At 37.7% G+C, this 17,217-nt stretch overlaps 2 pseudogenes; one reads left to right on the top strand and one right to left on the bottom strand.

Moving 5' to 3' along the window:
• Positions 1 to 4,870: 4,870 nt before the first annotated feature.
• On the top strand, positions 4,871 to 5,401 carry LOC102876944 (annotated as a pseudogene).
• Positions 5,402 to 11,687: 6,286 nt separating this feature from the next.
• LOC102876545 lies at positions 11,688 to 12,005 on the bottom strand (annotated as a pseudogene).
• Positions 12,006 to 17,217: the final 5,212 nt, after the last annotated feature.

Raw genomic sequence — 17,217 nt, 5'->3', positions numbered from 1 at the left:
GCCCTACTTAAAAATCCTTAGTATGAGACAAACAATTACTCAAAAGGAAAAAAAATAAGAATTAAAAGAGAAGATAAGGGCTGGGGAAACCAGGCCCTGGAAAGGGAACCAACAGAATGAAATAGAAGAGAACGTTGACTCCTTGTGATTAATGCAGCTAGTGTCATTGACTAGTTGGAATTAGCAATGGAGGATTTACTGTGTAATATGCCCATAAGAGCAACATGCTAACTGAACTAAGTCAGTCTCATAAGGATAAATACTGCATAGGACCATTATGGTAAAAAACAGAAGGAAACCATGTATGGGGATCCAAAGGGAGAAGGGATAGGACCAGAATGGAAAATTGGGCGGGGAGAAATCAAAGGGTCATACAACTTGTTGGGGAGAGATAAGGGAAATGGGAAAGATCTAGACATGGTTTAATGGTGAATGATTTTATAACACATAATGAGTGAGATTATTTTAGCTGAGAGCTGGACAATGAATAAGGATGGCAGCAGAATACCTTTGAGCTGTGGTGTTGAGTACTAGCACTGAATATCTCATGGATGGCCAAAAGAACAAACAGATATGTCTAGGAGAGGGTGCAGCTGGAATGTTCTTTGGAGGCAAGAATGATGAGGCTTCGCCTCACATACTTTGGGCATTTCTCGGGAGGGGCTATTCCTTGGAGAAGGTGAGGGGTCGGTGAAGAAGAGAAAGACCCTCAAGCAGGTGGATTGACATGGTGACTGCTGCCATGGGCTCTTGTGTGTCAGAGAGTATAAGAATGGCACAGGATAGGATGGGGTTCAGATTTTTTTGTTGTAGGGTCACTATGAGTCGTATTTGACCTGATGACATCTAACAACAACAGCGAATGAGAATGATTTTATGAAACACAATGTGAATGAAGTATAATGTGAAATACAATGTGTATGAAATTCATATACAAACCAATGTAAAATTAAAAAAAAATAAACAAACCAAAACCCCCTCAATAAACTGTTGCTGTGGAATTGGAACCAACTCACAGCTGACCTTTGATTGGGTTTCTGAGTCTGCAAATTACATGGGAGGAGATTGCGCAGCCTTTTCCCAGGAAGTTCCCATTGGATTTGAACCTTTGGATTAGCCATGCTATTTTCTACAGACAATTCCACTTTTTAAAAGGTACTTATGGATTATTATGTCCAAAGTTAAATTTAATAGTTTTATAGGAATTAATATTTTTAGTATGAAACTCTGATTTAAACTAAACCCCTTATGGGATGGTGCCTATGTCACACATTATTTCTACTCTTTTTACCACTCTTTGGCTTAAAGACACCTACAATGTTTCCCTACAGGTGTTTCCCTGTGCACCTACATACCACATTTAATTGATTTCTCTTCATATTCAATGCTGTCCTTGTACTGTCTTACATTTTTAGTGTTAAGAATGCACTTCCATTTCTCTGTTCTAGAAATGATGTCTCTGTACCAACTCTCAGTGATACTTATAGGATTGCTTTTATCTCATTGTGCTATAAAATATCATTTTTCTCTTTGCTTTATCTGTGCTCTGTGAATTGATAATATAGAAGTCTAAAAGCTAACCATTGTGCTTAGTACTTTTACCTGTATTTTTCCCCCTTAAAGTAAGGTTATTGGGCGTGACTTCTACCATGATTCTTTTTCTGTTAGATAGGTTGTGTTGCCCTAAAACTGATTTGGAAGTTTGTATCAAATTCCCTGCAGAACAGTTTACAAGACTGCAGACCTTGTAAGAGATGCATGTACAGTGAATGATCCCGCCCCTTATGTCGGAAACTGGTTGAGCTGGATATTTTCCTGGAGACATTAGAGACAGTATCAGCTGTAGTAGGTGTGTGTGTGTGAGTATGTATGTCCCCTTTTTGTTTCTAAGACATCATCCAAAACTAGGAATGCAAAACCCATGTAATCCATGCTTTCTGAAGCTCTGCAAGCTTTGAACTGAGACTACAGAACAAAGGGCAGTGTTCTACTTGATTAGCAAGATCTACACATAGGAGAAAGAAATCATATCTAAGCACACCATTTCTGAATATACCAGAACAACCACCATACATACCAGCTCTTTTTCTTATCCGTAGAAAATTTTGAAGGGGTTTCGTTATCCAATCTTTTAGTTTTTCTTTTTAAGTTAGCTGATATTTTAAAAATCACTTGAATCAATAACATATGCAAGTGAGAGCACCCCTCACACCCGGGCTCGTAATGCATATGCCTCAAACGACTGGACTCTGGAGCTGAGCTTTGAACAGAGCTCTTCTCATATTTTACAATGGTTACCTTGACATTCCTAACATTCCATTGGATATTTTATCTTTTTACATTTTACCTTTTCTCATTGATTGATGTCAGCAATATAAAGGAAGCATTTTGTGTGCAAACAAGATATATACAACTCTTATAGAGATAAGACAACTCACATAGTTTACATACATTGCAATAAATATTTTAAGTTCTAGTTTACATGTACACCAGTTATTTACTTCTTAAGAAATGTTCCAGTTAGCATATTTAACATATATTTATGTATCAGGACAGGAGATAGACACTTGGGATAAACTTCCATCTATTTTAATTGCTTTAGACATTATAATGTATTCCTTTTTTAATAATGAATTCATAAGGAAAAGAAAAAGAATAAAAAGTAATACTTTGGTGATAATTTTAAAACAAAACTAATTCTCAAATATCAACTCTGAAATAGCAGTCAAGAAATCAAAAGAAGGATTGCATTGAGGAAATCTACTGTCGAGGAGCTCTTTAAAGTGCCCATGAGCAAGAATATCAACTTAAAGACTAAGGTGTGCCTGATCCAAACCATGGTATTTTAAATTATTTCACATGTTTGTTAAAGTTAGACAATAAATAAGAACAGAGAAGAACCGATGCCTGTGAGAGTTGTGGTGTTGGGGATCTTGAATATGTCATGGACTGCCAGGAGGCCAAAGGAGTCTGTCTGGGAGGAAGTGCAGTGTGCTTCTTGGAGGTCAGAGTGGTGAGACTTCTCACATACTTTGGGCATGCTGTAAGGAGGGGCAAGTCCCTGGAAAAGGACACCATATTTGGACAGGTTGAAGGTCAGAGGAGGCGAGGAGTACCCTTGATACGGTGACTTGGCAAAGCAACTACAACAACAGGCTTAAGCCCAGCAGAGACTGTGACATGGTGCACAACTGGGCAAAGTTTTGATTGGTTGTACTCAGGGCTGCTGTGATTGGAGTTGATCCACAACAGCACCTAAGAACAAAAACAGTATCTTAGTGTTTGGATGTCTAAATTATTTTGAAAGTTTATTGCAAATAGCTATATAATAGTTGTATAGAAAATGAAAGTTACAGATTTAAGACAAACCATTTAAAAGACCATTTACTAGACCACCATGTGAAGATTTCCAGATGCCTCTATGTGTGCTTCCAAATTTTTTAAAAGCAAAATCTATGTCAGAAAATAATTTAATGTTAAAATTTACTTATCTTCTGGATCTCAAAATTGGTTTTAAAATGGAAATCTTAGTTTTTCAATATGAGTTAGAAAATAAATTTTTTTAAAGTTTTATGCATCTTATTTCTTTATTCCCAATATTAATGTAAATTTTTAGATTTTAGGCTAATTTAATTACTTTTTCAAAGTGCTTTGTTATTGTTGTGTGCTGTTGAGTCTAAACCAACCTGTAACAGATCCCCCAGTGGGTTTTCAGAGGCTGTAAATCATACGGGAGGAGACTGCTCACCCTTTTCCCTTGAAGGAGCTGGTGGATTTGAACCACGTACCTCTTGATTTGCAGGACAGCTTCTTACCAATAGGCCACAAATGGAAATTTGAATGTTTGATGAAGTTACCTGGAAATTTAAAGGGAAACAATGATTTGCTATTGGTAGTTGTGAGCTTTTAAATCAATTATTTGGCGGGAGCGGATGAGAGGAAGAAAATGTACAACTGTGAAAAAAAATAAAACATGTTTTATGTTAAAAATATTTGATAATTTTGCAATTATTCAGAAGAGATATACAGTATTGAGATATTTTAGCATAATCTACTCTTTGTTGACCATTAATGCCAATTTATGCATTTTTCAAAGGATAGAAGGGGCATTTGAAGGCAAACTTTGCATGGAATAACAGTAATTTGTGTGTGTGTGTATTTATACATATATTTGTATATATTATCAGTTGTCATGTTAGAGAAGAGTGCTCACTATCCCACTGATTGCAAAAGAGTGAACGTAGAGTGCAGCCAGAGTGCTCCTTGGAGGCAAAGATGACAAAGTTTGACTTTTCATATTGTACATGTGGTCAGAGAAGGTATTTCTTGGAGAAGAACATCATACTTGGAAAGATAGAAGGTCAAAAAGAAGAGGAGGACTCTTAACCAGATGGATAGATACAGTGACTGCTGCAATGGCCCGAGTATGTCAGCGATGATGGAAATGGCACACAGGACAGGCGGTGGTTCAGATTTGTCCTTCACTGGGTCGCTATGAGCTGTACTAGAATCAAGGGCACCTAACAACAGCATATGAGATATATTATGTGTATAAAATAAGCAAATGTTACAATTATGAAATATATGCACATTGAAAATTTTTAGAGTGTAGGAATAAAATTGTGTCTTTGGGTTTTAAGTTTTTCCATCTAATTCATTTTTGAGCTGATACCTCTTTGGAAGCTCCATTTCTAAATACAGTTAGTAACTAGTAACTTTAAAAGTATAGATCAGAAAGAGAACGTCTTCCGGGAGCAAAGGCCACAGCCAGAAGGCAGAGGTAGAACTTCCGGGTCGTTGAAGTGACCCGTTGCTCCGCCTCCTTTCAGTCTCTCTTTCCGGTGGCGGAGTCTGGAGACGATGAGCAGACATGGCTCTTGGTAAGGGAAAGGGAAAGAAGGAAGAGCAGGTCATCAGCCTTGGCCCTCAGGTGGCTGAAGGAGAGAAGGTCTTTGGTGTCTGCCACATTTTTGCATCCTTCAATGACACTTTTGTTCATGTCACCGATCTCTCTGGCAAGGAAACCATCTGCCGTGTGACTGGCAGTATGAAGGTGAATGCTGACCGAGATGAATCCTCACCATATGCGGCTATGTTGCCTGCTCAGGATGTGGCACAGAGGTGCAAGGAGCTGGGCATCTCTGCTTTACACATTCAACTTCGCGCTACAGGAGGAAATCGAACCAAGACCCCTGGACCTGGGGCCCAGTCTGCCCTCAGAGCCCTTGCCCGTTCAGGAATGAAGATTGGACGGATTGAGAATGTCACCCCAAGGGTGGTCACCGTGGTCGCTGTCTGTGAACAGGACTCATCAAATTATTGTTTTCTGTTAATAAATTCCTTCGTGTACACCAAAAAAAAAAATAAATCAAACCAGGATAACAAAAAATGTAATAAGTAGACTTATTAATCTCATAACATCAATTGTGCATCTTCCATGTAATTGAGAAAATGACATGATTTTCTGCAAATTAAAAATTATCCAGTAGTCACTTTGTCAACAGATAATATGTAAGAAAAAGTAAACTCTAAAAATAGGAGGCATCTGAGAGTTTCAATCAAAAACTTTTAATCTACTAATACTTGACACGAATCTTTGATTCTCAGTATGAAAAATGTAGAAGTTAATTTGTTGATGAAAGGAGCGTATGAAGCACGAAATGTCCAGTAAATGTGGGGTCTTAGTCCACTTTGATAGATAACAATCATGTACTGCTTTTCTGGGAAAAGGTGTTTATTATGGGGCAATCCTGGGATAGAAGACTTTTGCAGCAGCCATACCACTGTAGGGTGGTTTGGTTGGAAGGCTGTTTCTCAGATTAGGAGCCTATTTCAGATAAAGAAAGGAAGTTCCTTACTTGAAACTGCTGTGTCATTTCTTCTTCCTTAACTGAAATTCCAACTAGTGTTCAGGAAATGCCCTAGTGTGCCACTTCTCTTTTCTCTTCCCTCAACTAAGTGAATTCCAACTAGCCCAAGCTATTCATTATTCATCACCGGATCGTTTACTTTAGAGGTCTTTTTTTGTTTGCATGGTGCTTGTGTTGTGGGAGCAGAGAATACAGAGTGGTGTTTTGTAGAGGTGATAAAACTGATAGAATCCAATCATTGCTGGTAGGTACTAAACTGGAAGGTTAATGTTCTTTCTATATTTTTTAAAAACTTAAGGAGATGAGTCTAATCAATTCCTGTTTTTGCTATGTGTGACTTATAGTTTCATTTTGTATGATGACTAGGTATTAGGATATCAGGGTGATCAAGCTGTGATTTTTCTATAATTTGCGTAATATACAACTGAAACTCTATTAATGTCTTATTTTAATCAATTTAGAAATCACTGTTTTAGTCTATGATAACCAAAAGTATTTTCTCCTCCAGTGTGATGCTCTCAGACATTTACAAAATTGAAGTATAACATTTTTTCATATCCTGCATGCTATTTCATTAGTAATTATTTAATTCTGTTTATAGTCTACCAGTATCCCTTTTCTTTACTTCAAAGGTATAAAATACGATGATCAAAAACTGCAATAAGCAGTAGTATATTAGCATATATTCTTTTCCAACAATCAGTATTTTTTGGTTTTTTGTGCAATTTTGTTTAAACAGTCAAGGGGATATCAAGTGGTCCAAAGCACTTTTTAAACTAACTTCTAAAGCTAGTAGTTTAAAGTTGTAATGATTGAAGAGTTTAGTAGGCATTTGAAGATCGATCTCTCTCTCTCTCTCTCTCTTTCTCCCCGTGTCTATGTGCTTATAAACACATGTGTGTTATGATCCCTTATACCTATCTATATAAGCATATATTTCTATAATTTCAATATTGTCTCAGAGTATTTCATTGAAGATAGATTTTGGAAGAAATAAGCAAGAGGTATTCTTGGATTAATTTGAAGTAGCTTATTTTAGTAATTTTGTTTATTAGAAACTTTGCTTAACATTAAGAGGTTTCACAATAATCTCCCCAGTTCTCCCCCATTCAAAGGATGTGTCAACTATGCAAAGTGAAACAGAATGTAGAGTCCTTTATAGAGATTATTCCAATGATTCTGCTCCATTTCTCATTTAGTGGAATTTGAGTATACTTTAACATTTTAGAGTAGTTTGTGAATTCTTACTAAGTCTTTTAGTTTTATAGTAATAGCCACTTAAGGAAGGCTAGATTTTATAATTTTAAAAAAAATATTCAGGCTTATTAGAAAGAAGTAAAATAGTTCAGTGTCTGAAAACATTTTGTTGAACTGAAACTCAGACAGAGTTGATGTAAAAAATGAAACAAGCTGCAAAACATTTTCAAGAGTAAGCTTAATTTTAATGATTGTGACACAATGGTTTGTTATTAGTTCTCAATAGCTAGAATAATTACAAGAAATTTAAATGTGTCAAATTTTATCCTAAGTGGATTTTATGAAATAGTTGTACTTATCACAATGGAAATGAAAAATAGTTTCTACGATCAATGTTTGAATAGTCAGAAGAAGTAAGGGATTGGAAATGGAAAGAAAATTAAATATCCTCATACAGTTGTCGCAAATACGCTAATGAAGAATGATTAAAATGAAATGATGGATACTGATATGATATGCACAGTATAAAAAGAAAATGTGGTAGTTCAATTTTAGAAATCAAACTACAAATAAAAGTGTGAATAGAATTGAACATGTCAGATTTTACATGTAGATAAACTTACCTAACTATATAGCCACAACAATAAGAATAAAATTTACTAAGAATTGAAATGATGAGAGAAAATGTTTACCAAAGAACAATTATCTGCAACTTTTTTGACAAAACAAACCAGACACACGTCAACATAAACCTGTCTATATGTATATGGGGATGTGTGTGTATTATGTGTATAAATGAGATGGCCTACTGGCAAGAAACTGAGCTACAATCCAAAAGGCTCATGGTTTGAGGCCACCAACTGCTCCACTGGAGAAAGATGGACAGTCTCCTCCAGTGGAACTGACTGCCTCTGAAAACCCACTGGAGAGTCAGCTGTTGGTTGGTTCCGACTCGACGGTACACAGCAACAATAACAAACTAAAATTCCTGGTTGTAGAACGGGTTTGCATTCATAGTGAATAAAGAAATGTTTCTAGAACTAGGGTGTGTGTGTGTGTGTGTGTGTATGTGTATAGATACAGATGATACAGAGAGTGAGGGAGAGGGAGAGAGATGTATCTGTGTATTTTTATGTTTACAGAGACTTCTCCTGGCCTAGTGATTAAAAGGCTGTACTTCCCATCCAAAGGCTGGCTTGGAATCCACCATCTGCTCCATACAAAAATTATGAGCAATCTCCTCTTTCATGATTTACAGCCTCTGAAAACTTACTGGAGTTTCAGTTATGAATGTATTCTGACTCAATGGCACATAACAACAATAACACTTATGTTTATAGTCTTGAGTCCATGGTGATTCTATGAAATAATTCATCATGTGATTTTGCCATTGTGTGAACATTATAAGCAATCAGTGTATTAGGAATGCATTTTATTCCCATTTTTAAGTCAGAACAGGAATAGAATTCATTGTGGCATACAGCTACAGTTCTATATAAGGTGTAGTTGTGTGCCATCGAAGTGGAATCAACTCACCACTGACCCTCCAGCAGGTTTTCAGAGGCTGCAAATTGCATGGCAGGAGATTTTCCAAGTTTCTGTCACAGATATAAGAACATTTTACATCTAATGTCAGATAGTCAAATGTTTGCCATAGTATGTAGTATACATAAGTCTATTTATAAAAACATTAAAGAAACACTTCTAGGTACACTAAAACACTATTGATATAATTATTGTTGTTGTTGATTGCCTTCAAGTTGAGCATGACTCAGCTACCCTATGAACAAAAGGCCTGAAGCCCCTCTATCAGAATTTTGGATTTATCAAAATTTGGCAGACATTGCTTTGCAGAATTAGAGCTTAGTTAATGACATAATTTTGTTATTTCATTGTTATTTATTTAGTTAAACATAGATAACCTTGGCCAACTCTCCATTAGCCAAAAGAATATTATGAGATATGTTACAGATTGTTGTGATTGTGTACCACTGATTTGGGACCAACCCATTGCTGACTTGGCAGCAAATTTTCAGGGGCTGTAGATTGCCCATTCCCACCCCCCCCCATGAAATACCTGCTGGATTTGAACTGTATACCTTTGTATTGGCAGCTCAATTCCTTACTACCAAGCTACCAGAGCTCCCAATGTTAAAGACAGTTTGTATTTAAAACAAAACAAAGCAAACACCCAACAAAGCCACAAAACCACTAAACCACTGCCTTTGAGTCGATTCCCACTCACGATAATCATCCATTGGGTTTCTGAGGTTCTAAATCTTGACGGGAAAAGTGCCTCTTTCTCTGGTTAACCTGCTGGAAGATCAGCCTGCTGAGTTTGGGTTGGCAGTCCCATACATAATGCACTGCTCAAGTTTATGTTACACTATAGGAAAATGTAGAGACTGTTTTATTGAGAGACTGAAACAGTAAGAAAGGGTGTGGGATCTTTTCAGTTGGCCAGATTTAAGGATGAATTTGATCTGTGAGAGGAAGCCTCTGTTCTGGATTTCTAAATTGCTTTTACGATTTTTAAATAGCAAGAGGAAACTGTTGTTGCTGTGTACCATGGAGTCGGAACCGACCCATAGCTGACCCTCTGGTGGTTCTTCAGAGACAGTTAATCACATGGGAGAAGATTACCTATCTTTCTCCTGCAGCTGGTGTCCTGGGATCTGGTGGCCCACAGCAAGAAGCTCACATGTGTCTCTAGGATTGCAGCGCAGCCTCTTGCCACTCTGAAAACCCGCCGGAGGGTCAGCTATGGGTCAGTTTCGACTGTACAGCACACAACAACCTCACTGAGGTTTTTAACAGCGAGAATTCAAAAACAGAAGAAACTCAGTAGAAGGAACTGAATTGAAGAAATAGAACTTAGTCAAGATTCTCATGCTCTCTTGTTTTCATTCCAAAAGGCTACCAGGGGAGAGTGTCTCCCAATCACCCCTTGTCCTTCCTGAACCACGTCTCAGCCTGTCTATCTGGAACAGATGGGGTTCACCCTCTAACTCTTTCCATTTGCCTGAGACTCCCTCTATCTCTTCCTTCCTTCCTTCCTCTTTTAAATAGTTCCTTCCACAAACATGCTTGCAGTACAAAAGTTCTAGTGCTCAAGGCCTTTAGTTCTGAAAGCTACTTGGCTGTCATTAGATGCATTTCCTTACAATTAGGAGGGTGAGTCAGAATTTTCTAGAAATGAAATTGAGATATTACTTAGCTCCTTTGTGGGTTGGGTTTTTGTTTTTGGTTTGTTTTTTTTTTTTCTTTGCTGAGTTCTGTTGTATCAAGCATCTTCTACCAGCTCTCGGAAATCTAGAGGAGCACCTGCTCCACTGAAAATTTGTCTAGGCAGATAATGATCTCCTCCGGTGTCTGCAGGGGATTCCTCTGCAGATAAGAGGTTTAGGCTCTCTGCGCCCTTTGATCTTGTGTAGCTTCAAATGGGATTGAACCTGATGTACCATCTGAGGCCTGCAACGTTAAGTTTTGTTAGCAACATTTTCACCACTAGATTTGAAGTTCTGGTAATAGTCTAGGCTTCTTTTTAATTAATCCTAGGCTAAGAGGTATCAAATCTTTTATCTATAGTTTCTTTAGCTAATGCCAGTGACTCTTCTATAGATAATGATTTTTTTTAACATATCACCTGTTCAAGGCATTTTCAAAAGATAATTTACTCTTTGCTATTCAGAATAACACCTACTGTCAAAATATTTCCCCCAAAGAATTTTTAACTTCCTTTACTTAGGATTTTTTTGCTCCCAATTATATATTTTTTAAAATCTATGGCTATTTTCATTGCAAATAGCCACTTTTTGCTTTTTATCAACAATTGAGCAATTTCTGGAGCTATATTTGGAGCTATAATGTTAGGGGGAAATCTAAGAATATTTATTTTATAGTGTCCAGAACCCAATGAGTAAGACTTTTCAGAGCTCTATGTGATGCCTTCTGAGGAAGGCAGAGACCATGTGTCATCTAGTTGGAACTTCATAGCTGACAACAATTTGCATGGGAAGATGCGGTTTTGCTCTCACAGCAGCTGGTGGATTTGAATCATGTGCCTTTGCATTAGCTGCACAGCTCCTCACCACTAGACCACCAGCACTCTTGTGGCAATAAATTAGTTCATTTATTATTCATTTAACTATATACATTTAAGTAAGCTGAAAGTGTATAATTAGAAGATTTTTCAAAGCAGTACATTTGGATTTGCAGATACTAAGTTGGATAATTTAAGGTGGCTTAAATTCACGCATATATATAATTATTTATATATAACTCTGTAGTAAAGCAATCAATGATGAAAACTGACAGTAAGCTCTCATTACTCATAGATTTCATATTTGTAAGTTAGACTACTTGGGGAAACCCCCAGATCAATACTTGTAGTGTTTTTCTGGTAATTGATAGGCATACACAATAGCAAAATTTGGGTGACCTCAAAAATGGTGTGCACTGAGACCCTTCTTTCATCTCTTAGACTGTAAACAGGTGCCCTTTTTTTTTTTAACGATCCATTTAGTAGCATATTTTTTGTGCTCTTACGATTTTTTTTAACTGTTGGTTACACTTTATTACATCAGATGTGTGAGGGCTTTGGGGGACAGTGAAGTGCACTCAGTCATTCTTGGCAGCCGCCTTCCTCATGGAAGCCTGGACGTTGCTGAGTTCTTCTCGCTTCCTCTCGGCTTGGATGTGTGTCCCCACCCTTTTCTTGATGAACTTGAGGGCCTGCTTGTCCTTGGAGACCGTGAGCAGCTCCATGGAGCATCGCTCGTGGGGCGCGAAGCCACACACCTCCAGGATCACGTCCCGCACGAACTTGGTGTGCTTGAGGAGGCGCCCCCGGGGGTGGCTGTGCCTCCGCTTGCTCACGTTCTTGGTGACTTTGGGGCCCTTGTCGAGGCCCACGGCCATAGGGTAGCGCACAGCCATGGCTGCTGCAAGTCTGTGGCTGCCGCGGCGGAAGGACTGCTCTTAGGATTTTTTGTTGATGATCTAGTTGTTTAAAATTGCACAGGAGCATAGTCCTCAGGTGTTCTATTGACCTTCTTGTTAGTGCCATCAAGTCTACTACAACTCATGAATGAACCTTGTCCTGTCCTGAGCCAGCATCATGCTGCTTTCCATAGTCAAGCCCACCGTGACAGTCTCTGTGTCCATCCACCACACTAAGGGTCTCCCTCTTTTCCCCTGACCCTTCACTTTTCAAAGCATGCTGTCTTTTCCCTAGGTCTGGCCCCACCTAACAACACGCCCCAAGTATGTGAGGTAAAGCGTCACCCACTTTGCCTGTACCTTGGTTGCACTCCCTCCTGGACAGATTTCTTTGTTCTTTGGGCAGTCCATGGGCTATTCTTTCCTCTTTGCCAAGACACAATTTGGATATTGATTCTCCTTTGATATTCTTTACATATTGTAAAAGTTTCAGATGCTTTTAATACAATTGAAAATATTCTGACTTGCATCACAATTTGTATGGGAAGTGCTCATTTATTCCCTTGTGCAGACAAGGGGGTAAAGGAAATGGGACAGATCCAGTGGGGACCTGAAAAGACAGGGTAATGGTGGGCATCGTTCAATGGTGATTAATTTTATAAAACATAGTTAATGAAAATGATTGCATGAGACACAATGTGAATGAAGAAGAGTGCAAAGTACAATTTACACAAACTTTGTAAACTAACCAATGTAAAATGAAAATTAAAAAACCAAAACGGAATAAAGTTGGAAATTAAAACAAAAAAAAAGAGGTCCTTGACAAGAGCTTTAAAGGGGTCCTTGAAGTTAACCCTAATGCAACAAGTCTTTTAATTGCATTTGTTTAACTTAATGATAGAGTTCTAAAATTCCTGAATTCTGATCTATTATCATCTTTTCTAATATATTTTGTTTAACTATGTATCTTTCTTATTCTCTTTTTAATGATTATTTATTAGCTTTCTTATTCTCTTATTTCTTGGAACAGATAAATGAATGCTTCCAGGATTGTGTCTATTTATTGAAACATCTCAGTTTGGTATTTTGTCAGTTCTTGAAGTCTGGTTTTTCACTATTATCTTTACTGCACCTTGGGTTGCTTTCTTCATTACCACTGTTTCTTTATTATAGACTTTCTCCTGCAATGATCCAGCATTGACCTCTTCTTTGTACTCTGTGTATTCTTTCCATCTTCTTTTGATGTTCCCTACATCATTCAACATTTCCCCCTTGGATTTCCTCACTGATGCATCTCTAGCATTGAATATTTTCTTTAGTTCTTTCAATTTTTAAAATAATCAGTATCCTTCTCTTTTGATTTTCTAGTCCCAGGTCTGTCTTTGCTTATTTAACTACAATATTTTGTCTTCTTGAGCCACCTTTTGAAAGCTTCTTCCCAGCTGTTTCTTCTATTTCTTTCAGTTGCTCTGCTTTCAAGATCAAAGTTTAGGTCTCCTCTTAATCTAGTTTGTCCTCTCCTCCCCTCACCCCTTGTATTTTTAATGACCTTTGCTTTCTCTACTCTGATGTCCTTGATTTCACTTATAAACTGTCTCATCATTGATAATTAGTTTTAAATGTGTCAAATCTTTTGAGATGGTCTCTAGAATCATACGGGATATATTTAAGGTAATACAATAGCTCTACTAGACTTGTTTTTATTTTGTTTAGCTTCAATCTGGATATGTATCTGAGCAATTGATGGTTGGTCCCACAGTTAGACCGTGGCATTATTCTGATTGATAGGATCAGACTCTTCTATTGTCTCTTTGCAAAGAGGTAGTCAATTTAATGCCAGTGCATTTTATCCTGTGACTTTTATGTGTGTAGTTGTAACTTATGTGGGTATTTGAAAAGGTATTTGCAATAAATAACTCATTTTCTGTAGCTAATTCCATTATGAATTCTCTGGCATAATTTCTTTTTTTTTCTATAATTATATTTTATTAATTTTCATAAACATTTACAGAGATTTTGGGCTTCCACTCATTCATTGTTGCACTATTCTCTCTACCCTCCTCCCAGTTTGTTCTTGTCCAAATGCCACAGTGCTTGTCAAAGCCAGTTCTGATTAATCTTCTTTGTCAGTGTGTCCTTTGCCATTCCCTATCACTCCTCCCTGAGAGAGACTTCACCCTGAGTCATAAGGAAAAGGGGATGGCGTATTCTCTTAGCTACTTCCTGCTGAAAAGGGACGCTGTGGGTTTCAGGGTGAAGATCTTCTCTCACTACTCTAAAGGGCCCCTTTGGCAGTAGGAAACACATAGACTATTATGGAGATTGATTTTGGAATTTAGATGCACTCTTATTGATTGTGCTTGGCTGTACATGTTCATATCCCTGAAGATATATCATGGGGGTGTTGCAACCTAGAAGACACAAATTTGACTAACAAGTTATAAGTACATGAGTCCAAAAATTATGGAAAAGTAAAAGAAAAGATTCTTTCATTGTTTTACAAACCCTCCCCCAGGTCCCCTCCACCATGTAGCCCTCGCTCTAGTCTCCTGTGATGACAGAAATACCCAGTTATATCTCTCTTTTAAACGGTTCTCTCCCTCCTTTGTTTCAGTGCAGTATACATTATTGAACCCATCTTACTCAGTCTCTCCCCAACCCCAAGGACAGTCCCATTCTACAACAGTGGCATCATGTAATATTTGTCCTTTTGTGACTGGGATATTTCACTCAGCATAATGTTCTCCAGAGTCAACCATTTTGAATAATATTGCATGAGTTCCTTGTTTTTTAATGCAGCATAGTATTCCATTGTGCGAATATACCACAGCTTCTCTAGCCATTCGTTTGTTGATGGGTCTGGCATAATTTCTATTGCCAAGGCCTTATTTTCTACCTATTAATCCTTCTTCAATTCCAACTTTTTAAATTGTAATCACCAATTATTATTAATGTATCTTGGTTTATGGTGATTGTATTTCAGATTGTGGAAGCTGGTAAAAAGCCTTCAATTTTTTCATCTTTTGTATTTGTTGTTGTATGTAAATTTGAGTTTTCGTCATATTAATTGGTTTGCTTTAGGAGGGGCTGTTCCTTGGAGAAGAACATGATTCTGGGAAAGGTGGAAGGTTGATGAAGGAGAGGAAGACGTTCCACTAGGTGGATTGATATGGTGACTGCTGCAGAAGTGTGAGAATGGCACAGTGTCGAACAAGGTTCAGATCTATTGTTGATAGGGTTGCAATGAGTCATACTTGACTCAATGGCACCTAAAAACAACAACAGCTTTGCACTTCAGAATAGATCTTGAAATAATATCTTTGTTGGGAAGTCATTTCTGGCACAGTTTTCTGCATGGTTGTCTGATTCAAAATGGCCATTATGAATGTTTGACTTCACAAGAGCCTAGGATACCTGTCTTCAATTGCCCCATTTAATTTTGTTATAGTTCCCACTTTTCTTTGCTTTATATCTTGCTTGAATTATTAGTGGGTGTCTGTAACTGTTCCTGTTTTGAATTGTTCCATATCATCATACAAAGGTCCAGAATGTGCTACTCTACTGACATATTTAAGGAGTAGTTACCAAGCAATGCTTCCATTTTTGGTCCCCACAAAAGTCTTAATAATCGGCATTATTACTTTGTTGACGTTATCGTCATACTTTGAGGAGTACCAGTCATATTTGGAGTGCTTTCCAATCTGAGGGACTTATCTTCTGGTCCTTTATCAGAAAATATCCCACTGTTATGGTAAGGTTTTCACTGGCCTTGTTATTCAGAATTGTATTTCTTTCTGGTCTTAGTCAGGAAGTTTTGGTAAAGCCTGTGTACCCTGATGGTCTTGCTGGCATTTGCTACATTGGTGGCATAGCTTCTAAGCATAGCACAAGAAGACTATGCTGTAACTTTAGGGAAAATGCGTTTAGAGACATGTGTTAGATAAACTTTGTTCAGACAATGTTATAGAGCCATCGGCAGGAGTTCATTGTCAGTAAATTGACTGTGTGCACCAAGCTGGATTTTAATAAACAGAAGCATATATAAAACTATGTTATGTAATATTCTATAGGAAAAAAATGTGACTAGAAGATTGCAAAAAAGTCCCATTTTGTGTTCCTTCTAGGAGCAGCAGTTCTGCATTCACTAATGCAGTGTTAACGGTGATTTCAAGTATGTAACTCCAAGGAGTGATAAGAATTGACTCTGTACAAGGGCTTTGTAGGAAATGAAGTAGGAGGATTTTTCACGACTGTGAAGACAGCAATGTAAATTGACCGTAAGTTAGTTCGTTAGCCAATTGCCCAGAAATATCTGTAAATGATTTAGTGATTTCTGTGTGGTTGCTTGGTTTAGTGCTGATAGAACACAATGTGAAATGGGAAGTCAGAAAGAAGTTCAGCATTTTCAGCTAGCTTCTAACTCTCCATGTGACTTTAGACAAGTGTCTGTGCGTTTCTGAAAGTGTTAAGTTGAAGTAACATCTAAAGGGAAGAGCGAAGAGTTGAGACTGGGCCCGTGAAGGACGAGGGTCCTGTTGGTGCTTAAAGCTTGGGTCTCCTGTCCCTGAAGTCTAGCTCTTAAGATAGCAAAAGTCATATTTCATACAGGAGCAGTTAACTTAGAGATCCAGCCCAAAGAGAGAACTTCTCTTTTCCCCCTAAGAGACAACTAAGCCCTGATTTCTGATAGATTTTCAGAGCACTAACACAACCACACACTATGATTGCATATATCTTACTTTCCCCTCTTGATTCTCTTCTGTGAACATAGACCCAGAGGACATCAATTTAGGAAAAAACCTTCAGAGCAAGAGAAAAGAGAGAATGACTAACTTTGCATAGTATTGGAAGTAACCCATTTGGTTGTTTTTCATGGGTCATGTATACTCTCCTATATTTTCTCAAAGTAAACAACCACATCTCTTGCATTTCTACTTGTTTCTGCACGAAGCACCTGATGTTATAAGCTATCTCTAAATTCACTAGAATTTAGTCCTATAACCCACACAGTGAGAGGTAGGACAACACTTTTGACCAGCTGCTTCAGATTTATTTGCCTAAAGGCAAAGCAAATAACAACAACCACAAAGCAATAAGCAAATACATTCTAATCTATGCTAGGATGAAGAACATACTTTATAAACTAAAGGACAATTTACAAACAAAAGAAGATAACTACAAACTAAAATATTAAATCTTTTGCCGGGAC

The sequence above is a fragment of the Elephantulus edwardii genome, unplaced genomic scaffold, assembly GCF_000299155.1.
Source record: "Elephantulus edwardii isolate Elephantulus edwardi_28Jun2011 unplaced genomic scaffold, EleEdw1.0 scaffold00022, whole genome shotgun sequence".
NCBI classification, from domain to species: Eukaryota; Metazoa; Chordata; class Mammalia; order Macroscelidea; family Macroscelididae; genus Elephantulus; species Elephantulus edwardii.
This window is presented reverse-complemented; position numbering and strand designations above follow the sequence as displayed.